Genomic DNA, 26,260 nt, shown 5'->3' on the forward strand with positions numbered 1-26,260 from the left:
TGAACCTCTTCTAACCTTTCAACCCTACACACACTCCCATGTTCTTGTGTAGCAGGTCTTTCTACTGTCATCTCTCTGGCAGGACTCGTCTGTCACTCCTGCTCACCTCCAACACTTACTTACAAGATTCTGCAGCAAGATATCAGTATTCTCTTTTCATTTCTCCTTATTAGGGCCTATTCTCAAAGATCATTCTAAAATAAAGCAGTGGCTATTGCATGCCCATTTTGTTCTGTAGAGATGTAGAGACATCACAAACTCAAGTAAGGACCTTGCAGATTCTTTGCTGCTTTGTTCCATAAACAAACACAGCGGTGGCAGGGCTTCAGCAGGAGTTTGAGTAAAGGCCTGTGAAAGCTGGTCATCACTCAAGTCTCCAGACAAGATGAATAGGAGGAGGGTCTCCAAGCCTTTGCCACTCCCTAGACTGAGTAAAAGTCAGTATCCTGGTTTACTGCTGCTAGGGTGATTCTGAGGTTCTACCCATATGTGTTCCCAGATCCCCCCCTGCTGGGCCAGGTGAGTGGGTATGTCAGTTAAGAAGCTTAGTACCAACCACCCAGCATGCCCATGGCATCTAGTTACAGATGTCCCACTGACTCAGGCTCCAGATAGACCCTGACTGGGGTATTGTTGGCAGGTTCAATACACCAAGCAAGTCTGGACTGGTCTTATGATTTACATCATGTGCTGTAGTTGAGCATATCCCAGTGGCATGTATTCATGGATGCCAAGGGAAGCCAGGCTCCCCCCCCCCCAAATTGACATTGAAAAAAATAAATAAACATAGATTAAATCATTTTTCGTCTCTGTGTTTCATAATTTCCCTTCAGTTCGCAAGAGACTGAATGTATCTCACAGGAGAAAGCTTCTGAGCAAGTGAAACAGCGCCCCTCTGTCTCTCTAGGTGTAGGCCATCTATCTGATGCTGTCTGGTCCAAACAAGTATGACATTGTTGCCGCCTGTGGCATTGAAGGCAAGGGAAACCAGCGAGGATCTGGCCTCCCTTGACAAAAAAGAAGTATAAAAAATTTGCCAATCATCATTGAGCTAAACTGTGAATGGTCCTGGCGCACCAAAAAAAAAAAACTGTCACGGGAAGCCAGTTTGGATTTCGGCATCACTCATATCAAATCTCATTGAGAGCATACGTCATTGACAGAAAAACTTGCATTGTTGCATCTCATTGTGTTGTCCTCTGGTAGCTAAAATTGGACCTTTCCTAAATTAGCCATGGATGGAGATGGGGATTTAGACTTGTGGTTTTCCTCAATTCTAGGATAACAAAAAATAAGTGTGTACTGTATGACCGAGTGATATACCGTTAAGTCAACATGAAAGAGAGGAGGATGGCATTGGTGTTTCTCTACAAGTAGGGTGAGTCAACATGTTGTTTCTACTTGTGCGCGCACACACACACACACACACACACACACACACACACACACACACACACACACAGCCGAACAATGGGCAGCCACATCATATTTAGCTTACATTGATTGGACTAAATTGTTTTTTATCTTTTAGTTGTCAGTGTATTAGACTAAGCAGAGATTATTTGATGTTGAAATGGTGCTAGAATTGTGGAGGCAGCTCCTGTTGTCTTTGTGACTCGCGGTAACTCTCTGGTTCTAAAACAATCGTTATTTAGTGGTCCGACAATATCGGAAACATTTAACTTGCTAATGTTACTGTACATGCAATATGCTTTGTGGTCTTCACTGGACAGAGGTTCCTATCCAGTTCTGTGATAAAACAAAGGTGTGGTTGAATTTATTCTGCCACTGTCTTATTGTCCCAGCCTTTTGGCATATATATCACAGTTGCAAGGCTTATGAATTAACAGGTTTATATATATATATATAATTATTATTTTTTTTGGGGGGGGGTCTTGGCTTCCCCAGTGATTTTACCCATGCACCGTTACTGGCATATCCATTTTTTTAATTTGTATTGTGGACATAGTCCACTGTTCCTCTTCAGCCAGCTTTGGGTTTCTATTGAGCTGTCATGGGAATGTGACTTTTTACAGATGGTTAAAGCATCTGGAGGGGGAATTTAACTGTGTGTTTATCAGAGTTTAGAATGGATTGGGTAGATGGATCTCTGAGTTCTAAAGAGAGGATCTTCTATGTGGTTCCTGTTTTCTAGCTGGTGATCTTCAGTCATCTGTAGCCACCAAGTTGTGTGATTTAATTTACTTCATAATGTACAAGCCAACCAACTGAATAGTACCTGTTGCAATAGATATATCATTTGAGCGTATTTATAGTATCAAAGTCCATTTCCTTATTTTTTTGGCAAGGTGTGTGGAATGTTGGATTTCTGCCTGCATTGCCCAGGAATGTGGGCATTGCTCAGCACTACAGTCTACCTAAAGTCTAAATGAAAATAGAACTGCACAGAACATGGCACTATCCATTTGACATCCCAATTCCTCAAAAGGAGTCAATAAGCTATTAAAAAAAATATATCCTCGGAGAAAGATTTGGTGTGGTCGATTTGTAAACTAGTGCCCTTATCTTACAAGTATGGTAATAAACATTTGAATGTATAATGGATCCCCATTACGCTTCCTGGAGTCCGGCAAAATTAAGGCAGTTATACAATTTTAAATCATTACAATACATTCACAACCCATGAAGTGTGTGCCCTCAAGCCCCTACTGTACTTCACTACCATATATCTACAGCACAAAATCCATGTGTGTATGTTATCATGTGTGTGTCTGCGCCTATGTTTGTGTTGCTTCATAGTCCCTGTTGTACCATAAGGTCTACTTTAAAAAATAATGATATCTGATTCTAATGTTTGCATCAGTTACCTGATGTGGAATAGAGTTCCATATAATCATGGCTCTATGTAGTACTGTGAGCCTTCCATAGTCTGTTCTGGACTTGGGGACTGTGAAGAGACCTCTGGTATCATGCCCTGTGGGGTATGCATGGTTGTCTGAGCTGTGTGCTCGTCATTTAAACAGACAGCTCGGTGCTTTCAACATGTCAATACCTCTCACAAATACAAGTAGTGATGAAGTCAATCTCTCCTCCACTTTGAGCCACTTTGAGCCAGGAGAGATTGACATGCATATTATTCATGTTTGCTCTCTGCGTACATCCAATGGCCAGCTGTGCTGCCTTGTTCTGAACCAATTGCAATTTTCCTAAGTCCCTCTTTGTGGCACCTGACCACGCGACTGAACAGTAGTCCTGCGACAAAACCAGGGCCTGTAGGACCTGCCTTGTTGATAGTGTTGTTAAGGCAGACTTGCGCTTTATTATGGACAGACTTCTCCTGGATCTTAGCTACTACTGCATCAATGTTTTGACCATGACAGTTTACAATCCAGGGTTACTCCAAGCAGTTTAGTCACCTCAACTTGCTCAATTTCCACATGATTTATTATAATGTTTAGTTTAGGTTTTAGTGAATGATGTGTCCCAATTACAATGCTTTTGGTTTTTGAAATATTTATGACCAACTTATTCCTTGTCACCCATTCTGAACAAATTGCAGCTTTTTAAGTGTTGCAGTCATTTCAGTTGCTGACGTGTATAGTGTTGAGTCATGCGCATACATGGACACTCTGGCTTTACTCAAAGCCAATGGCTTGTGGTTAGTAAAGATTAGAAAAATGTGTTAATATTGCCAGTGTGAGCAGGTCACCTCTAGTTAAAGCTAGAATCTGTAGTTGCAACATCTATTTTTGGACTTATAAATTAATTATATATACCCATTGATTCTTAAAGCATATAACTTATGAGCTTAGTTCAACTGTCGTAGCCCATCAGAACCCAAAAATAAGCTTGTTTACTACAATGTTTGTGAACACTGTATAGCCTCAACATGGTTAACTACACTGCTCAAAAAAATAAAGGGAACACTTAAACAACACAATGTAACTCCAAGTCAATCACACTTCTGTGAAATCAAACTGTCCACTTAGGAAGCAACACTGATTGACAATAAATTTCACATGCTGTTGTGCAAATGGAATAGACAACAGGTGGAAATTATAGGCAATTAGCAAGACACCCCCAATAAAGGAGTGGTTCTGCAGGTGCGGACCACAGACCACTTCTCAGTTCCTATGCTTCCTGGCTGATGTTTTGGTCACTTTTGAATGCTGGCGGTGCTTTCACTCTAGTGGTAGCATGAGACGGCGTCTACAACCCACACAAGTGGCTCAGGTAGTGCAGCTCATCCAGGATGGCACATCAATGTGAGCTGTGGCAAGAAGGTTTGCTGTGTCTGTCAGCGTAGTGTCCAGAGCATGGAGGCGCTACCAGGAGACAGGCCAGTACATCAGGAGACGTGGAGGAGGCCGTAGGAGGGCAACCCAGCAGCAGGACCGCTACCTCCGCCTTTGTGCAAGGAGGAGCAGGAGAAGCACTGCCAGAGCCCTGCAAAATGACCTCCAGCAGGCCACAAATGTGCATGTGTCTGCTCAAACGGTCAGAAACAGACTCCATGAGGGTGGTATGAGGGCCTGACGTCCACAGGTGGGGGTTGTGCTTACAGCCCAACACCGTGCAGGACGTTTGGCATTTGCCAGAGAACACCAAGATTGGCAAATTCGCCACTGGCGCCCTGTGCTCTTCACAGATGAAAGCAGGTTCACACTGAGCACATGTGACAGAGTCTGGAGACGCCGTGGAGAACGTTCTGCTGCCTGCAACATCCTCCATCATGACCGGTTTGGCGGTGGGTCAGTCATGGTGTGGGGTGGCATTTCTTTGGGGGGCCGCACAGCCCTCCATGTGCTCGCCAGAGGTAGCCTGACTGCCATTAGGTACCGAGATGAGATCCTCAGACCCCTTGTGAGACCATATGCTGGTGCGGTTGGCCCTGGGTTCCTTCTAATGCAAGACAATGCTAGACCTCATGTGGCTGGAGTGTGTCAGCAGTTCCTGCAAGAGGAAGGCATTGATGCTATGGACTGGCCCGCCCGTTCCCCAGACCTGAATCCAATTGAGCACATCTGGGACATCATGTCTCGCTCCATCCACCAACGCCACGTTGCACCACAGACTGGGTAGGAGTTGGCGGATGCTTTAGTCCAGGTCTGAGAGGAGAACCCTCAGGAGACCATCCGCCACCTCATCAGGAGCATGCCCAGGCGTTGTAGGGAGGTCATACAGGCACGTGGAGCCCACACACACTACTGAGCCTCATTTTGACTTGTTTTAAGGACATTACATCAAAGTTGGATCAGCCTGTAGTGTGGTTTTCCACTTTAATTTGGAGTGTGACTCCAAATCCAGACCTCCATGGGTTGATAAATTGGATTTCCATTGATTATTTTTGTGTGATTTTGTTGTCAGCACATTCAACTATGTAAAGAAAAAAGTATTTAATAAGATTATTTCTTTCATTCAGATCTAGGATGTGTTGTTTAACTGTTCCCTTTATTTTTTTGGAGCAGTATATCATTTTGATATCATGGATGGTCAGCCCCTTGCATCCATAACTCTGTCTATGAATTTGAGTGGTTACATTTCTCCAGGGCCATCCTTCTTCTTTTTACCGCTTTGTTATTGTTTCAATGAAGGAGACTAGCTTTAAATGGATGGGGGTGGGTGGGAATGTTGTACTTTGTGTGACACTGGACTGCACATAAACAAGCAGTGTGAATGGTGAAGGGGTTTGTGTTTCCCGTTACTCTCCCATAGCCACCATCAGTTTGTCCTGACAGGGAGGATCCACACACCTGGCAACCAGATGCTCAGAGGCTTACACATAAGGGAACTGTGAACATTATGATATACTCATCACATGTGCTGTCTCACCACAGCCTTGCTTTTTTTAATTTATTTTTATTACCCATTCTATTATTTTATGTAAACCAAAGAAATTATGATTTTATAAAAAATGATCTGATGTGAACATAACTCGAGTTGTTTCATGCCAAAGCCCACACAACTACCAACGATTCGTTTTCATTGTCCATTTCTCCTATGTGTTTTTCTACCCTGATGTATCCTCTTTGATATAGTGGGACAAAATTCTGGGATTTCAATCTGCTGTTCATTCTATCCCACTCTGTTTTTCCTGTGGGGAGGAAATGTCAAGTATTTCCTGAAGTCTGGTGTGTGCGGGTGTTAAGGAGAGGTACCTTGAGTTCTCTTACTTTCTGCTATTACTCTGACTGGGTCATTTATTCTTTAATGAGCCATCCCTGACCTGCAGGGAACTTGTCAAGAAAGATACAGCCAAACCCATTTATCCACTCAGATCTGTAAAGATATATATATATCTGTTTTAACCTCTGATAGTGGAGTTGTTATCTGGCTTGAATTCAGCTGGCTGCCTTTCAGGTTTCACCACTTCATTCAATTCAGAGGTGTCCTCTGGGAGGGAGAGCTCTACTTTGACTGTTCATAAAAACATGTGTGTCTATTCTAAACATCTGTTAGCTCCTCCATAGACTTTGGTCTGAACCAACACATCCCATCAGAGCAGCTCCGTTAGGATTTGTAACTCTGCATCACATTGGCTTGCTGCAATTTCAATCCATAGTTGATTGGGTACAAAGATGTTGAAATGCAAAAGTGTTTGACGTCTGGATGCACCATGAAACAGTTGTCTACTTCACATGGTCCAGCTTTAATGAGTGTTCAAACTGCCCATCTCACCACACACCTAAGCAACCAGAGGTCTTTAGGAGCCTGATGCCTAAAATGAATTGATCAATGCTGTGTCCCACTGATCATGACCAAACAGTAGGAAATGATTGCATGAGAGTGTGACCTAGAACCAGCCAGCAGCTCTGTTAATAGGTTATAATAAGATCTAGGTCAAGTCAGTGGGGACGTTTGTAGGACTCTATTTTGTTGATTATGGGGTGGCTATTTGTGCAAGAATGATCAGGCTTTAATTGCCCTTGAACAATAAAAATATTATCCATTGGCATGGATACCGTGTATATGATTTGATAAAGAGGAAATGAGTTGCAGTACACTAAGGCTGACCCCATTTTTAGTCTGCTGGTCGTTTGTTTGGTCAATAGGCTGTTGGTCGACTGAGATTTATTTTGTTGAGTAGTAGCAAAAAAATATATATCATGGTGTACAATACACCTGTCTGAGTGGACTGATCCATTGTGGGGGCTGTGGGAATGGCACAGTCCATCAGTCTAAGACGTGCTACTGAAATTATATATGGTTATTATGTAAGAACAATGGTTCAACAAAATAACAATTGCATTTTCTCCCGCTTTTGATACTGGTCGCTGTCCGCGGTCCTGAAACACATCATCACACTGTTGAATTGGCGCCTTTTCCTAGACCATGTTGCTGTGTGCATAATAGCAAAGTTAACCAGCATATTGGTGTTGACAACAATGTGGTGGTGGCAGCATTGGATTTAGGAGATGAGAAAACAGGCCTTGCCTTAATTGTCGAAGAAAAGTGAGGGGGGAAACCCCAACTTAATTAAGTCTATAATCAATATCCTAAGTGTTAAATGTGCTTGGCTTTATAAGTCATCCTTATATATCTACGGAGATCAGACCGATCCTGGTTCTGTTGCCTGTTTTGTGTTTGTTTTATAGCCCTCTGATTCCGTGAGCACCAAGCCTCACGCAACCACATGTCTGATAAACAATTTCACAAATTCGGCTGTTTTAATCTTTGCAATGCTGTAATAAATTATTTATCATTTTTTCCCTTTAGACCAGCCTCTCGTATTATTAATAATTGATTTAGTTTTACACTGTTTCAAATTGTCTGAGAAATTATATTTAAAATAATTAACCCTCCTTTTTCCTTGATCTCCTCCTTTATCGTTATTAGTATTATGATCATTATTATAATAATACGTAATGTCATTATCATTAGTAGGCTTAGTATAGCAGCCTTGTATTCCATCATTGATCTATAGGCCTAAGAGCGCATCCTGTTTAGTCTTAGTAGCTTAATTAACTTAGGCCTATATTTCAATACTTATATAGGCTACTGTATCAATCATTTATTTGTTCATGTCGTCACACAACATACCAGTCAATCATGATTTCAAATGCAATCAAGCATTTTGTTTTAAAAGAACAAAGCGACCATTGAATAATTAGCTTAAACAATAAATGGGCCTAAACCGCTCCTTTTTGGAAATTGCATTTATGAATAAATGTGACTGTTTTTATTCTTTGCTGTAATAAAGGATTAGCAAAGAAACTTTACCACAGACTTTCTGGTGCACTCATTTAGTTTTTACATTGTTCCAAACGGTCAGAAGTTATGTTGTAATCTTGTTTGGCGCACATGATATGCACGCAGCTCTTGCTCCTTACATTATTTTTCTTGATCTCCAGTATTTTCCACAACTAGTCAAATTTATTCCACACATCTGACATCCCCTTTACCTCCTCAGCAACCAGTAAACGTTCCCCTGTTTCGAGTTTGTCTCGTCCTCTGAACACCGTAACACATGTGACAGCAAAATGGATGCAGAGTTTGTTATAACAAATGTATTAATATGGTTATGATATACTATAGGTCAGGCCATATTGGTCAACCAGCTACATGAGGTAGTCACCTGGAATGCATTTTAATTAACAGGTGTGGCTTGTTAAAAGCTCATTTGTGGAATTTCCTTAATGTCTTTGAGCCAATCAGTTGTGTCAAGGTAGGGGTGGTATACAGAAGATATAGGTATAGAAGGTATACAGAAGCCCTATTTGGTAAAAGGCCAAGTTCATGTTATGGCAAGAACAGCTCAAATAAGCAAAGAGAAACGACAGTCCATTACTTTAAGACATGAAGGTCAGTCAATCCGGAAAATGTCAAGAACTTCAAACATTTCTTCAAGTGCAGTTGTAAAAACCATCAAGCGCTATGATCAAACTGGCTGTCATGAGTACCGCCATAGGAATGGAGGACCCAGAGTTACATTTGCTGCAGAGGCTAAGTTCATTAGTTACCAGCCTCAGAAATTGCAGCCCAAATAAATGCCTCAGAGTTCATGAAACAGACACATCTCAACATCAGCTGTTCAGAGGAGACTGTGTGAATCAGGCCTTCATGGCCAAATAATTGTTGTTAAGAAACCACTACTAAAGGACACCAATAATAAGAAGAGACTTGCTTGGGCCAAGAAACGAGCAATGCACATTAGACCAGTGGAAATCTATCCTTTTGGTCTGATGAGTCAACATTTGAGCAATTGGGGGAGAAAGGCCTTGGTCAGGGAGGTGACCAAGAACCCAGTACTAACTCTGACAGAGCTCCAGAGTTCCTCTGTGGAGATGGTTGTCCTTCTGGAAGGTTCTTCCATCTCTACAGCACTCCACCAATCAGGACTTTATGTTAGAGAGGCCAGATGGAAGCCACTCCTCAGTAAAAGGCAGTTAACAGCCGCTTTGAGTTTGCCAAAATGCACCTGAAGACTCTCAGATCATGAGAAACCAAGATTGAACTCTTTGGCCTAAATGCCAAGTGTCACGTCTGGAGGAAACATGGCACCATCCCTACGGTGAAGCATGGTGGAGGCAGCATCATGCTGCGGGGATGGTTTTTTTCAGCTGCAGTGACTGGGAGACTAGTCAGGTTTGAGGCAAAGATGAACAGAGCAAAGTTCAGAGATCCTTGATGAACACCTGCTCAGGACCTCAGACTGGGGTGAAGGTTCACTTTCCAACAGGACGACCCTAATCACACAGCCAAGACAATGCAGGAGTGGCTTCGGGACAAGTCTCTGAATGTCCTTGAGTGGCCCAGCCAGAGCTCGGACTTGAACCCGATCAAACATTTCTGGAGAGATATGAAAATAGCTGTGCAGCAATGCTCCCCAACCAACCTTACGTAGCTTGAAAGGATTAGCAGAGAAGAATGGGAGAAACTCCCCAAATACAGATGTGCCAAGCTTGTAGCGTCATACCCAAGAAGACTCGAGGCTGTAAAAGGTGCTTCAACAAAGTACTGAGTAAAGGGTCTGAATACTTATGTAAATGTGATATTTCAGTATTTTATTTTTAATAAATTTGCAAGAATTATGGGGTGTTGTGTGTAGATTGAGGGACATAAAATAATGTAATTGATTTTAGAATAAGGCTGGAACCTAACAAAATGTGGAAAAGTCAAGGGGTCTGAATACTTTCCGATGGCACTGTGTCTGAGCAGAATGTCTGCATAATAAAGTAACAATCTGACATTTTCATCACAGTAATATCGCTCATAAAGTCAGCATGCATGTTGTCAGTTCTGTGCAAATGAGGGCAAGGCGTGCTGGTCGGTTTTTATCCAGTTGCAGCTTTGCTAGATCTTTCTTTGCTGCACTTAACCATATTACCAGACAGTAATCAAGATGGGACAAGATCAGAGCCTGAACAACTAGTGCAGTTGATTTTTGTGTCATGCTTTTTAAAACAGACATACCCCTCCCCATCTTCACAATAACTTTGTCATTATGACAAACTGACCATCCAGTGTTACTACTAGGAGTTCAGCTCCCTCAGCTTGTTCAAAAGGCCACACCCTTTATGCACATTTCCAGTTGAGGTTTAGGTCTTAGAGAATGTTTTGAACCAAATACAATGCTTTTGGATGTATTTAAGACCAGTTTATTATTTGTCACCCATTCTCATACTGACCAAATACAAATGAAGAGAATTGTGCTTGACCAAACACAATGCTATCAGCTTACTAAGAACAGGCAACAAACTGATTAAGTGACTGTTAGAGCCAGCAAAGGGTGCTTTACTATTTTTAGGCAGTGGAATTACTTTAGCTTCCTTCCACGCCTATTGACACACACACACACACACACACACACTCCTTTAGGCTTTGGTTAAAGATATAGCAAATAGGTGTGGCAATACATTCTGCTACCATACTCAAGAGTTTCCCATCAAGATTGGCTATACCTGGTGGCTTATCATTATTGATGGATAACAAAACCAAAATCCTTCTTTCATTATTAGATCTTTTATAAAATAGATACGATGGAGTTTTTCCACTTTACTAGTGAAGTAGTAATTGAAATGATTGCCAATATCGAAAGGTTTTGTTATAGGTTACTTATCAACTTTCCCATTGTGTTTTATGTAATTTCTTGCTGTGGTAATATAATGTATTCTTTTTTTTGTTAAGTTTACAGTATGTCAACCAATCAGATGAGAAGCTTGACATGTTTGCCACCTCTTTTGCATCATTTCTTAAACCAAACTATTTCAATTCATCCATCCAGGAGCCTCTAACAGTTCTCTAACAGCCATTTCCTAACAGGTGCATGCTTGTCAACAATTGGCATGAATCATTTTACAAATACTTCCGATGCTGTATCTGGATTCACTTCCTCATCAAACCAACATCATTTTTTTTTACATGCACCGAATACAACGGGTGGACCTTACAGTGAAATGCTTACTTACAAGCCCTTATCCAACAATGCAGTTTTATAGAGTTCAGAAAATATTTACTAAATACAAATATGAATAAAGGAACACAATAAAATAACAAACTCTGTACAGAGGGTACCTGTACTGAGTCAATGTGCGGGGTACAGGTTAGTCGAGGTAATTTGTACATGTAGGTAGGGGTAAAGTTACTATGCATAGATGATAAACAGCAAGTAGCAGCAGTAGAAAAACATTTTAAAAAATTGGCACAACAACCGTATTTTATTAATTTATTTAACTATGCAAGTCAGTTAAGAAACAATTCTTATTTACAATGACGGCCTAGGAACAGTGGGTTAAATGCCTTGTTCAGGGGCAGAACAACAGATTTTTACCTTATCAGCTCAGGGATTCAATCCAGCAACCTTTCGGTTACTGCCCAACGCTCTAACCACTAGACTACCTGCCTCTAACCACTAGACTTCCTGCCGCCCCTTATTAGGTGCAGTAAAATGTGTTGTTTTACAGGGTCAGCCATAGTAGTACGGTTCCCCTGGAGCAAATTAGGGTTAAGTGCCTTGCTCAAGGGCACATCGACACATTTACATCTTCAACCATAGAGTCCCGTGTGTGTGTGCTTCACCACCGTTGGAGTGTTTGCATATAGGTTGCATACCAAACCCTCCCTCATAGGCTGGACGCTGTTGGCAGATGGTACACATTTTCCTCCAACACAGTTGTCACTGACAAGGCTTCACCTCTGGGGTTTAAGATATTGAGATGTTAACACCAACTAATGTTCATTGCTCACAGCCTGTTGTGTCGCATAACCAGTTTCTGAATGGACTCCTCAATGAATGTTTGGATCACATTAGATTATGTAATAGATAATCTGGGCCCTGGACCAGCTGCTGGCCTTTCTGTTCTGTTCTCCTCTCTTCCCCAGAGCTGCCAGTGTGTTTCCTGGCCTGTTTGGGAGTTGTGTCCCCAGCTGTGGCTGTTGGGCCAGCACTGCCCTCAGGTCACCACGGTTCTGACTGGGACCTGCCTGTCACACGGGGACTGAGCCAGTGTGTGTGTGTGTGCTGTGTCCAGACGGCAGGCCCCTTTCAACATGGTGAGCAGGAAGCTACTGTAGCCCTGGTTACCGGCCTGCCATACTGCACCGTGCCCACTGTCAGTCCTCTTGTAAGCTCTCTGTGTGAAGACGATGGGTCAGGAGGTGCTCCCTCCATGGACTCTGGGAAGCTTCTCAAATAGTTAACATTGTACATTGTTCACTTGGGAACAGTTGAAGGCTGTCAGTGATTTAAATCCACTCTAGATACCAGGATTCTATGAACATAGCAGTTATGCCCTTTGTGTTGATGTAAGAGTAAAAAGCAATGTGAATTTTCTTTGTTTTTTCTTCAGTGGCTGGATCCACTGTATCAGTTGTTTACATCAGACTACTGTAACGCTGCTCAGACAGTCAACCCAAGCATCAAATTACAGTTGAGTGCTAGCTCTTATTCTGTGCAGCCTTCTAGATTTTAAATGGAAGGAAACTGTGGTGGAAGAGCTAGAACAATGCTCTTGATCAAAGGTCTTACTCTGTGTAAGCATAAGAGCTCATGACTGTGTGAGGTGTGGAAGGATTACATAAAAAAGATGATGGATATTTGTTTCCTTATGCCAGACGGACCTAGTTTGCGTTAGACAGATTTGTGTATGTTATGGGTGTGGCTTTGCATGTGGTGTCAGGTGTACCTCCTTCAGTGTGCATCCTGCTGGTGTTCTGAAGTCACTGACTGAAACACAAAACGTTCATTGAATAGTCAAAAAGGAGCACGTAAAAGTATGAACAAAAACAAAACTTTCATGCTAATACTGTATGGTTGCTGAAGAACATATCAGTTTTTCATGTGATTGACTGGGCCAAAGTGCATTGAACTGCAAAGGCAATGGGCTTTTTGAAAATCCAGAGAATAAAGATGGATTTAGCATTTTATCTTTTGCCAGCTTGATGGTATCGAAGTGCATACATGAATGTATTGTGACTCAAATACTAAATCCCTACCTTAGCAGGTTTATGTGTGGACAAAGACAACATCCAGAATAATTTGTAGTTCCCACAAAGTGGAAAATAGCTTTTGTTTGATCGTCTTATTACAGGTTTGTTAGCATACCAGTAGCTTAATTTGACCATCTTGGCAGATGTTTAAATGAATTAAGGCGTAGCTATCAGTTACTCTGACTACCTGATCCTTACTCAGTAGTTCCAGTCTGTGCTCCCTATCAGTACTCTGTATCAGTGTGTCGTCCCCTTAGTTTGTTCACTGTTGCTACACTTTCTAAACTGTTCAAAGTACAAACACAATATAAATACTGAGTTGCTGGAACAACACATAAAAATATAATGAATATGACATGAATTTTAGGAATATTGTTTTACAGGAGGATGTTTGTGTTTTATGGGATTATGAGAATGCTAAGTAATTTTGGAATGGAAGCGCCAACCATCTCTGACAAGATGAGGCCTGCCCCCTGTCTATACCACTAAGACCCACATACTTCTCAGACTGACATTCCTCTCTCACTCTGTGGCACACCAGGACACCTGGTGATGTGTGTGCATGTGTAAATACGTTGGACTCCGGACAACTCAAATAATGTTTTTATTTAACCAGGTAGGCCAGTTGAGAACAAGTTCTCATTTACAACTGTGACCTGGCCAAGATAAAGCAAAGCAGTGCGACACAAACAACAGAGTTACAGATGGAATAAACAAACGTACAGTCAATAACACAATACGAAAGTCTATATACAGTGTGTGCAAATTAAGTAAGATTAGGGAGATAAGGCAATAAATAGGCCATAGTGGCGAAATAATGACAATTTAGCAATTAAACACTGGAGTGATAGATGTGCAGAAGATGAATGTGCAAGTAGAGATACTGGGGTGCAAAGGAGCAAAAAAACAAAAACAATATGGGGATGAGGTAGTTTGCAGGGCTATTTACAGATGGTCTATGTACAGGTGCAATAATCTGTAAGATGGTCTGACAGCCAATGCATAAGTTGAGGAAGATATGAATCTCCAGCTTCAGTGTTTGTATTTTTTAAATTTATTTTTATGTTTTTTGCAATTCGATCCAGTCATTGGCAGCAGAGAACTGGAAGGAAAGGTGGCCAAAGCAGGAGTTGGCTTTGGGGGTGACCAGTGAAATATACCTGCTGGAACGTGTGCTACGGGTGGGTGCTGCTATGGTGACCAGTGAGCTGAGATAAGGCAGGGCTTTATCTAGCAAAGACGTATAGATGACCTGGAGCCAGTGGGTTTGGCGGCGAATATGTAGTGAGGACCAGCCAACGAGAGCATACAGGTCGCAGTGGTGGGTAGTAAATGGGGCTTTGGTGACAAAACGGATGGCACTGTGATAGACTAAATCTAGTTTACTGAGTAGAGTGTTGGAGGCTATTTTGTAGATGACATCGCCGAAGTCAAGGATCGGTAGGATAGTTAGTTTTATGATGGTATGTTTGGCAGCATGAGTGAAGGATGCTTTGTTGCAAAATAGGAAGCTGATTCTAGATTTAATTTTGGATTGGAGATGCTTAACCTTTCTGGTATCATTGGGACACTAGTGTCCCACCTCGACAACAGCCAGTGAAATTGCAGGGCGCCAAATTCAAACAGAAATCCCATAATTAAAATTCCTCAAACATACAAGTATTATACACCATTTTAAAGATACAATTCTTGTTAATGCAACCACAGTGTCCGATTTCAAAAGTCTTTACGGCGAAAGCACACCAAGCGATTATGTTAGGACAGCGCCTAGCCACAAGAAACCATAGAAATTTTTCAGCCAAGGAGAGGACTCCCAAAAGTCAGAAATAGAGATGAAATTAATCACTAACCTTTGATCATCTGGTGGCACTCCCAGGACTCCATGTTACACAATATGTTCGTTTTGTTTCGATAATGTCCCTCTTTATGTCCAAAAACCTCTTTTTGTTGGTGCGTTTAGTTCAGTAATCCAAAGGCACAAAGTGCGCTCTCAACATCCAGACAAAGTCAAAAAAGTACAATAGAAGTTCGTAGAAACATGTCAAACGATGTTTAAAATCAATCCTCAGGTTTTTGTTATAAATAATCAATAATATTTCAACCGGACAAAAGCTTCGTCAATAGAAAAGGAGAAACAAGAAAGGCGCGCTCCCGATCACGAGCTGGACTCATGTCTGGAAATTTCCACTGTCCACTCATTGAAAGTGCTGTATCTCCCTCATTTTTCAGAGTAAAAGCCTGAAACGATGCCTAAAATCTGGCCACATGTAGAAGAAGCCATAGAGATTGTGAACTGGGTCCTAAGTCTTTGTATGGTGGATAGGCTTTCAATGGAAAAACAGCCTTTCAAAATAATAGTACTTCCTGGATGGATTTTCCTCAGGTTTTCACCTGCCGTATCAGTTCTGTTATACTCACAGACATTATTTTAACAGTTTTGCAAACCTTAGTGTTTCTATCCAAATCCACCAATTTATATGCATATCCTAGCTTCTGGGCCTGAGTAGTAGGCAGTTTAATTTGGGCATGCTTTAAATCCAAAATTCCGAATGCTGCCCCCTACCCTAGGGAAGTTAATGTGAGTCTGGAAGGAGAGTTTGCAGTCTAACCAGACACCTAGGTATTTGTAGTTGTCCACATATTCTAAGTCAAAACCATCCAGAGTAGTGATGCTAGACGGGTGGACAGGTCCGGGTAGCGATCGGTTGAAGAGCATGCATTTAGTTTTACTTGCATTTAAAAGCAGTTGGAGGCCACGGAAGGTGAGTTGTATGGCATTGAAGCTCGTCTGGAGGTTTGTTAACATAGTGTCCAAAGAAGGGCCAGATGTTTACAGAATGTGTAGACGTGGATCAGAGAATCACCAGCAGCTAGAGCGACATCATTGATATATACAGAGAAAAGAGTCGGCCCGAGAATTGAACCCTGTGGCACCCCCATAGAGACTGCCAGAGGTCCGGACAACAGGCTCTCCGAGTTGACACACTGAACTCTATCAGAGAAGTAGTTGGTGAACCAGCCGAGGCAGTCATTTGAGAAGCCAAGGCTATTGAGTATGCCGATAAGAATGCGGTGATTGACCGAGTCGAAAGCCTTGACCAGGTCAATGAATACGGCTGCACAGTATTGTCTTTTATCGATGGTGGTTATGATATCGTTTAGTACCTTGAGTGTGGCTGAGGTGCACCCATGACCAGCTCGGAAACCAGATTCCATAGCGGAGAAGTTACGGTGGGATTCGAAATGGTCGGTGATCTGTTTTGTTAACTTGGCTTTCGAAGACCTTAAAGGCAGTGTAGGATAGATGTAGGTCTGTAACAGTTTGGGTCTAGAGTGTCTCCCCCTTTTGAAGAGGGGGATGACCGCGGCAGCTTTCCAATCTTTGGGGATCTCAGACGATACAAGAGAGGTTGAACAGGCTAGTAATAGGGGTTGCAACAATTGCGGCGGATAATTTTAGAAAGGGAGCGTCCAGATTGTCTAGCCCAGCTGATTTGTAGGGGTCCAGATTTTGCAGCTCTTTCAGAACATCAGCTATCTGGATTTTGGTGAAGGAGAAATGGGGGAGGCTTGGGCAAGTTGCTGTGGGGGGTGTAGAGCTGTTAACTGGGGTAGGGGTAGCCAGGTGGAAAGCATGGCCAGCCGTAGAAAAATGCTTATTGAAATTCTTGATTATTGTAGATTTATCGGCGGTGACAGTTTTCTCAAATCAAAGTTTATTTGTCACATGCGCCGAATACAACGTGTAGACCTTACAGTGAAATGCTTACTTACAAGCTCTAACCAAAAGTGCAAATAAGGTATTAGGTGAACAGTAGGTAAGTAAAGAAATAAAACAACCGTAAAAAGACATGCTATATACAGTTGGGAGGCTATAAAAGGAGTGAGGCTACATGCAGACACCGGTTAGTCAGGCTGATTTGAGGTAGTATGTACATGTAGATATGGTTAAAGTGACTATGCATATATGATTTACATTTTAGTCATTTAGCAGATGTTCTTATCCAGAGCGACTTACAGTAGTGAATGCATACATTTCATTTCATGCATTTTTTTTGTACTGGCCCCCGTGGGAATTGAACCCACAACCCTGGCGTTGCACACACCATGCTGGCGTTGCAAACACCATGCTCTACTAACTGAGCCACAGGGAAGGCAGAGAGTAGCAGTAGTGTAAAAGAGGGGTTGGTGGGTGGCGGGACACTGCAGATAGCCCAGTTAGCCAATGTGCGGGAGCACTGGTTGGTCGGCCCAATTGAGGTAGTATGTACATGAATGCATATTTAAAGTTACTATGCATATATGATAAACAGAGAGTAGTAGTAGTAGCAGCAGCATAAAAAGAGGGGTTGGGGGGGCACACAATGCAAATAGTCCGGGTAGCCATTTGATTACCTGTTCAGGAGTCTTATGGCTTGGGGGTAAAAACTGTTGAGAAGCCTTTTTGTCTTAGACTTGGCACTCTGGTATCGCTTGCCATGCGGTAGTAGAGTGAACAGTCTATGACTGGGGTGGCTGGGTTCTTTGACAATTTTTAGGACCTTCCTCTGACACCACCTTGTGTAGAGGTTCTGGATGGCAGGCAGATTAGCCCCAGTGATGTACTGGGCTGTACGCACTACCCTCTGTAGTGCCTTGCGGTCAGAGGCTGAGCAATTGCCGTGCGAGGCAGTGATGCAACCAGTCAGGATGCTCTCGATGTTGCAGCTGTAGAACCTTTTGAGGATCTCAGGACCCATGCCAAATCTTTTTAGTTTCCTAAGGGGGAATAGGCTTTGTTGTGCCCTCTTCACGACTGTCTTGGTGTGTTTGGACCATTCTAGTTTGTTGTTGATGTGGACACCAATGAACTTGAAGCTCTCAAGTTCCTCCACTACAGCCCCGTTGACGAGAATGGGGACGTGCTCGGTCCTCCTTTTCCTGTAGTCCACAATCATCTCCTAGCCTCAGTGCAGTAGGCAGCTGGAAGGAGGTGCTCTTATTCGCCATGGACTTTATTCTCCAGTGCCCTACAACTTTTTGGAGTTTGCTACAGGATGCAAATTTCTATTTAAAAAAGCTAGCCTTTGCTTTCCTAACTGCCTGTGTATATTGGTTCCTAACTTCCCTGAAAAGTTGCATATCACGGGGGCTATTTGATGCTAATGCAGTATGCCACAGGGTGTTTTTGTGCTGGTCAAGGGCACTCAAGTCTGGAGTGAACCAAGGGCTAAATCTGTTCTTAGTTAAAAAAAATTTAATGGGGCATGCTTATTTAAAATGGTGAGGAAAGCACTTTTTTTAAAGCATAACCAGGCATCCTCTACTGATAGAATGAGGTCAGTATCCTTCCAGGATACCCGGGCCAGGTCGTTTTAGAAAGGCCTGCTCGCTGAAGTGTTTTAGGGAGCATTTGACAGTGATGAGGGGTGGTCGTTTGACCACTGACCCATTAAGGACGCAGGCAATGAGGCAGTGATCGCTGAGATCCTGGTTGAAGACAGCTGAGGTGTATTTAGAGGGCAAGTTGGTCAGGATGATCTCTATGAGGGTGCCCGTGTTTACGGATTTAGGGTTGTACCTGGTAGGTTCCATGATAATTTGTGTGAGATTGAGGGCATCTAGCTTAGATTGTAGGACGGCCGGGGTGTTAAGCATATCACAGTTTAGGTCGTCTAACAGTACAAACTCTAAAGATAGGTGGGGGGGCGATTAATTCACATATGGTGTCCAGGATATAGTGGGGGCTGAGGGGGGTCTATAACAAGCGGCAACAGTGAGAGATTTATTTATTTTAAAGGTGGATTTTTAAAAGTAGAAGCTCAAACTGTTTGGGCACAGACCTGGATAACATGACATAACTCTGCAGGCTGTCTCTGCAGTAGATTGAAACTCCACCCACTTTGGCAGTTCTATCTTGGTGGAAAGTGTTGTACTTGGGGATGGACATTTCAGAATTTTTGGTGGCCTTCCTAAGCCAGGATTTAGACACGGCTAGGACATCAGGGTTGGCGGAGTGTACCAAAGCAGTGAAAAAAAAAACTTAGGGAAGAGGCTTCTGATGTTAACATGCATGAAACCAAGGCTTTTATGGTTACAGAAGTCAACAAATGATAGCGCCTGGGGAATAGGAGTGGAACTGGGGGCTACAGGGCTTGGGTTAACCTCTACATCACCAGAGGAGCAGAGGAGGAGTGGGGTAAGGGTACGGCTAAAGGCTATAAGAACTAGTCGTCTAGTGCGTTGTGTACAGAGAATAAAAGGAGCATATTTCTGGGCGTGGTAGAATGGATTCAAGGCATAATGTACAGACGGGTATGGTAGAATGTGAGTACAGTGGAGGTAAACCTATGCGTTGGGTGACGACGAGAGGTTTCGTCTCTGGAGGCATCAGAGACCTAGGTGAGGTCTCCGCATATGTGTGGGGTGGGACCAAAGAACCATCTAAGGCATTTTAAGCCTGTGTGTACTGTGTAATGTGTGTACTTTAACAGAATATAAAAACACCATGTAAAGTGTTGGTCCCATGTGTCATGAGCTGAAATAAAAGATCCCAGAATTTTTCCTTACACACAAGAAGCTTATTCCTCTCAAATTTTGTGCAAAAATGTGCTTACATCCCTGTTAGTGAGCATTTCTCCATTGCCAAGATATGCCACACCTGTCAGGTGGATGGATTATCACAAAGCTGATTAAACCGCATGATCATTACACAGGTGCACCTTGTGCAGTTTTGTCAGCAACACAATGCCACAGATGTCTCAAATTTTGAGGGAGCGTACAATTGACGTGCTGACTGGAGGGAATGTCTACCAGAGCTGTTGTCAGAGAATTGATTGTTAATTTCTCAACCATAAGCCGGCTCCAATTTAGTTTTAGAGAATTTCTCAGGACATCCAACCGCAGACCATGTGTATGGCGTTGTGTGGTAGAGTGGTTTGCTGATGGCAACGTTGTGAACAGAGTGATGAGGTTATGGTATGGACAGTCATAAGTTATGGACAACAAACACAATTTGGAGTTTATCAATGTCAATTTGAATGCACAGGGATATGGTGACGAGATCCTGAGGCCCATCATCCTTGACCGCTGGCTACATCCCTTCTGTCTTCAAGAGAGCGAGAGTTGCACCCCTTCTAAAAAACCTACACTCGATCCCTCCGATGTCAACAACTACAGACCAGTATCCCTTTCTTTTCTCTCAAACTCTTGAGCGTGCCGTCCTTGGCCAGCTCTCTTGCTATCTTTCTCAGAATGACCTTCTTAATCCAAATCAGTCAGGTTTCAAGACTGGTCATTCAACTGAGACTGCTCTTCTCTGTGTCACGGAGGCTCTCCGCACTGCTAAAGCTAACTCTCTCTCCTCTGCTCTCATCCTTCTAGACCCATCTGCTGCCTTTGATACTGTGAACCATCAGATCCTCCTCTCCAAGTTGGGCATCTCCGGCGCGGCTCACTCTCTCCGTCTCCGCACCACGTGCTCTCACCACTGGTGTCCCCCAGGGCTCAGTTCTAGGCCCTCTCCTATTCTCGCTATACACCAAGTCACTTGGCTCTGTCATATCCTCACATGGGCTCTCCTATCATTGCTACGCAGACCACACACAATTAATCTTCTCCTTTCCCCCTTCTGATAACCAGGTGGCGAATCGCATCTCTGCATGTCTGGCAGACATATCAGTGTGGATGACGGATCACCACCTCAAGCTGAACCTCGGCAAGACGGAGCTGCTCTTCCTCCTGGGGAAGGACTGCCCGTTCCATAATCTCGCCATCACGGTTGACAACTCCATTGTGTCCTCCTCCCAGAGTGCTAAGAGCCTCGGCGTGACCCTGGACAACACCCTGTCGTTCTCCGCTAACATCAAGGCGGTGACCCGATCCTGTAGGTTCATGCTCTACAACATTCGCAGAGTACAACCCTGCCTTACACTGGAAGCGGCGCAGGTCCTAATCCAGGCACTTGTCATCTCCCGTCTGGATTACTGCAACTCGCTGTTGGCGGGGCTCCCTGCCTGTGCCATTAAACCCCTACAACTCATCCAGAACGCCGCAGCCCGTCTGGTGTTCAACCTTCCCAAGTTCTCTCACGTCACCCTGCTCCTCCGCACACTCCACTGGCTTCCAGTTGAAGCTCGCAGGTACCTCCGTACCTTCAGGCTCTGATCAGTCCCTACACCCAAAGAAGGGCACTGCGTTCATCCACCTCTGGCCTGCTGGCCCCCCTACCTCTGCGGAAGCACAGTTCCCGCTCAGGCCAGTCAAAACTGTTCGCTGCTCTGGCACCCCTATGGTGGAACAAGCTCCCTCACGACGCCAGGAGAGCGGAGTCAATCACCACCTTCCGTAGACACCTGAAACCCCACCTCTTTAAGGAATACCTGGGATAGGATAAAGTAATCCTTCTAACCCCCCCCCCAAAAAAAAAAAGATATAGATGTACTATTGTAAAGTGGTTGTTCCACTGGATATCATAATGTGAATGCACCAATTTGTAAGTCGCTCTGGATAAGAGCGTCTGTTAAATGGTGTAAAATGTTGTGCTATTCATCCGCCGCCATCACCTCATGTTTCAGCATGATAATGCACGGCCCCATGTCGCAAGGATCTGTACACAATTCCTCGAAGATGAAAATGTCCCAGTTCTTCCATGGCCTGCACACTCACGACATTTCACCCATTTAAGCAGGTTTGGGATGCTCTGGATCAATGTGTACGACAGCGTGTTCCAGTTCCCGCCAATATACAGCAACTTCGCACAGCCATAGAGGAGTGGGACAACATTCCACAGGCCACATTCCACAGCCTGATCAACTCTATGTGAAGGAGATGTGTTGCGCTGCATGAGGCGCGGGGTGGTCACACCAGATACTGACTGGTTTTCTGATCCACGGCCATATTATTTTTTTGAGGTATCTGACTAAGAGATGCATGTCTGTATTCCCTGTCATGTGAAATCCATAGATTAGGGCCTAATGAATTCATTTAAATTGACTGATTGCCTCATATGAACTGTAACTCAGTTAAATCTTTGAAATTGTTGCTGTTGCATTTTCATATTTTTGTTCTGTGTGTGAACACCTTCATAATATTGAGTTGCACCCCACCACCCCTTTGCCCTCAGAACAGCTTCAATTCGTCAGGTCAGGGACTCTACAAGATGTCGAAAGTGTTACACAGGGATGCTGGCCCATTTTGACTCCAATGCTTTCCCCAGTTGTCAAGTTGGCTGGATGTCCTTTGGGTGGTGGACCATTCTTGATACATACAGGTAACTGTTGAGTGTGAAAAACCCAGCAATGTTGCAGTTCTTGATACATGGATTCTGTTTGTGTGCCATTCAGAGGGTGAATGGGCAAGACAAAAGATTTAAGTGCTTTTGAACGGGGTATGGTAGTAGGTGCCAGGTGCACCAGTTTGTGTCAAGAACTGCAACATTGCTGTTCTTGACAGAATCCATGTATCAATTGTCTCTTGGCTTAGAAATCCTTCTTTAACCTGTCTCCACCCCTTCAGCTACACTGATTCGAAGTGGATTTAACAAGCTATGATTCCTTATTGATGTCACTTGTTAAATCCACTTCGAATCAGTTCAATAAAATCTCCAGTCCCAGTGAGGCGATGCTAGGCTGTCACAGTAAACACTCAGTATTAGTACAGACGCTGGGATTAGATGGGCGGGGCTCCACGGCTAATAATAGAGCTGTCAGGTTTACTGGAGGGGCTGGACTACAGTAACCACTTCCTCCTCCTCCAGGCTTTTCCTCATTGTAAAGAGGAGATTAACACAAGTGTTCTTATTATCATAGGACAGAGGCTGTTGCCAGAGGTCATGACCCCTACCACTGTAGCCCGTCAAGCTCCACACTGCCCTCTCATATAGGCCAGCCAGTTTAAATCAGGAAGGGAATGATATATTTTGCATTTACATATCTCTCAGGAAACATTCATGAACAAAGCTGTGTGTGGTTGTCTGAACAGTGGGTCTGTTGGACTGCTGAGGAATTTCATTGACATAGTCTTCCTCTTTCTGCTGTGTTTAAACATCAGTACTTATAGAGACCCTCAGTTTTTCAGATTTCTGATGGCGGCTGCCATTGCTCTTAATCATCACTGTGTTTTTTGTGTCTGGAATGGCCTACAAAGCTATTGTTATTGCCCTGAAACCCTCTGTGGAGAGAAAGTGAAATGTGGTGTTGTAATTGCTTTTTATCACCCAGTCCCACCCCTAGTGTAGTGCACCTTGGGTTGAATCTGTTCCATTTCCCTGTGTGTGGGTCTCTCTGCCCCCCTCTCCATGCTCTCCCTCACACCCATCTATTCAGACCAGTGAATGGATCCATACTGCCACGTGTTAGTGTGTGTGTTAGTGTGTGAGGGTGTTGAGAGTTGGTGTGCGTGTGGACTGAGAGGATGTGTCGTGCAGTGCCCTGAGTGGCAGGCTGAAGGGGATAAAATGGAGTCCTTAGTGGCAGTGAGGGGAGCATGGTGTGCCTCTTTGTTTTATAATATATTTTTTATTTAACCTTTTCTTAAACTAAGCAAGTCAGTTAAGAACATATTCTTATTTACAATGACGGACTACCAAAAGGCCTCCTGCGGGGATGGGGGCTGGAATTAAAAATGAAATGATAGGACAAAACACACATCGCGACAAGGGAGACACCACAACACTACACAAAGAGACCTAAGACAACAACATACATGGCAGCAACACATGATAATACAGCATGGTAGCATCACAACATGGCAAAAACATGGTAGCAAAATGGCAGCAGCACAACATGGTAGCTGCACAAAGCATGGTACAAACATTTTTGGGAACAGACAACACAAATGTATCCTCGCATGTCTCTGAGACCATAGCCTGTTGGCAGTGACCTCTTTGTCTCTAACACTGTTCCCTCTGTCTCTGTGACACTCCTCTCAGGCTCTCCCTGTCTGTCATCTTCCATAGACCTGCTGTCTGTCTGCTTCCATTTCCCTTCTGCTTCCGCTCACACTTTGCTCTCCCAAATGATGATGAGGCAGTTTTAATGTGTGGAAGTGTCTTTTCACCTCCTGGTAAATGACTCTATTCTCACCAGCTGAATACAATAATAACTCTTTGCCATGTTATAATCTAACATTCCTGTAATAAAGGCTCATTTACACCTTGTTAATTGAGCTTGAGAATCACTTCCTCGCAAGTCATTTGTCAGCCTTGCGTGTGATCACACCTCTTTCTAACAGAGTGTTATCAGGTTGTTTGTAGGCTACTCCCCATCTGCATGGTGTGTTTAATGTTAACTCTCGGCCTGCTTTCTATGAGTGTTTGTGATCAGGTCTATTTACTGTGACTGTATAGTCTGGGTCATGGTCATGACAGAATCTCATCTCATAAATCCCATGGGTCCTGCTTCAGTTTCAACATGTGTAGATAGTCAGCCACACGCTGTCACACGCACACGCACGCACACTGTGGGGATGGATTAGCAGGCTAGGCTGTGCTACAGCAGACAGATTCCACCAGTTTGGTCTAGCCCGTATGCACTGCCTGCAGTTCCATGTTATCCTCCTGGAGCCACTCCCCCTGCCCACCACACCCAATCAGAAGCTGAACACTCTGCTCTCCCTCCAGGCCAGGCATAGACCATGTGTTATGTCACTGGTTTTCTCACAGGGCATTTAAATGTTTTTAAAAAGTACCTTTATTTAGGGGAATTTTATTCTGCAGTAATATTTTTTTCTCAGCGACAGGCTAAATATTTAGTTATCAATGTAGTGTGATGTATTTTTCAACTCCTAATTCAGGTAAAATGACTATTCATATGAATGTTGAATATAGGGCAGTAACTGAAACCTTTCTAGAATTGAAGAAGCAGACCTCAATGTTTTGGAGCTATAGCTCCCTCGTGTGGTGTTAGAAGCAAAGTGAAACTCAGTGAATGAAGAGCAAAGTAAGATGTCCCTCTAGTGGTTGTCTGTGAACTGAGGCTAAAATCTACTGATCAATGCTTTTCTGATGCCTTTTATATGCTGAATACATCATTTGTCCAAATGTATGTTTCTAAATCAAGATGAGCTCTTCATTGGCTCAGTCATTAGCATGACAGATGCTTGCAGTTGTGTTTATCGCCTTCAAACTGTGGTCCTGTTGGTTTGACACCTCATGAATGTAGTTCTCAGTCTTCATCCTACTTCTTCTGTGTATGGTTCGAAAGGGCCGAGGGTTTTGACTTCAGTGTTTCCCCTAGGATTTTTTTTTTTAGCAGTGGTGGCATAGTTAGCGTTGGGGGGCCGGCATGGTAATGGACGCGACCAATGGCGCGGTCTGAGCAAAATTGTGCAGTTTTAAAATTTCCTGCAATTCTAAACATTTTGCCATGGCTTATGCCGTGTTCTTATGATATCTGAGTAATTTAAAACATAACCACCAAAATAAAAACGGGTATTCCCAAAATGTTATGGCATGGGACCCCCATTGATTTTGTTATGTTTTAATCACTCAGAAATTTAGAAATGTATACTGTAGCTAAGAAAGTAATACTATGTGTGTTGTGCAGTAAGCTGTTAATAGCCCATGTGCCTCACCTTAACATTTGGTTGATTCTTTAAAAGAAAAAAAATTACAAAAAAAAATTTCCCTCAAACTTTAGCCTACTTTTCTGACTTGGTGGTGCACATTTTAGCCTATAGCCTGTTTTTGGAGAAATGTCATCGAATATTGTAAGAGCTTTCATTGTCTGCTTATATGCCCCCCTTATTTATCCTAAGGTTCTTACTTGGTGTACTGGGAGAACACTAAGAACGGCCCATGTTCTGAATTCTGTCGCTCTACGTTTCAAAAGTGTTGAACAAATAGTTATATTGACTACAGTATGTCCGTCCTAGTTCGCTCATTAATGTCTTA

The 26,260-nt window shown here is 43.2% G+C and overlaps 1 protein-coding gene across 1 annotated transcript in view; it reads left to right on the forward strand.

Annotated features, from left to right (window-relative positions):
* LOC106568078 (unconventional myosin-XVIIIa) overlaps nucleotides 1–26,260 on the forward strand; it is a 111,262-nt gene that overhangs the window by 3,275 nt on the left and 81,727 nt on the right. The gene's annotated exons all lie outside the window — the stretch shown is intronic.

The sequence above is a fragment of the Salmo salar genome, chromosome ssa13, assembly GCF_905237065.1.
Source record: "Salmo salar chromosome ssa13, Ssal_v3.1, whole genome shotgun sequence".
Taxonomy (NCBI): Eukaryota; Metazoa; Chordata; class Actinopteri; order Salmoniformes; family Salmonidae; genus Salmo; species Salmo salar.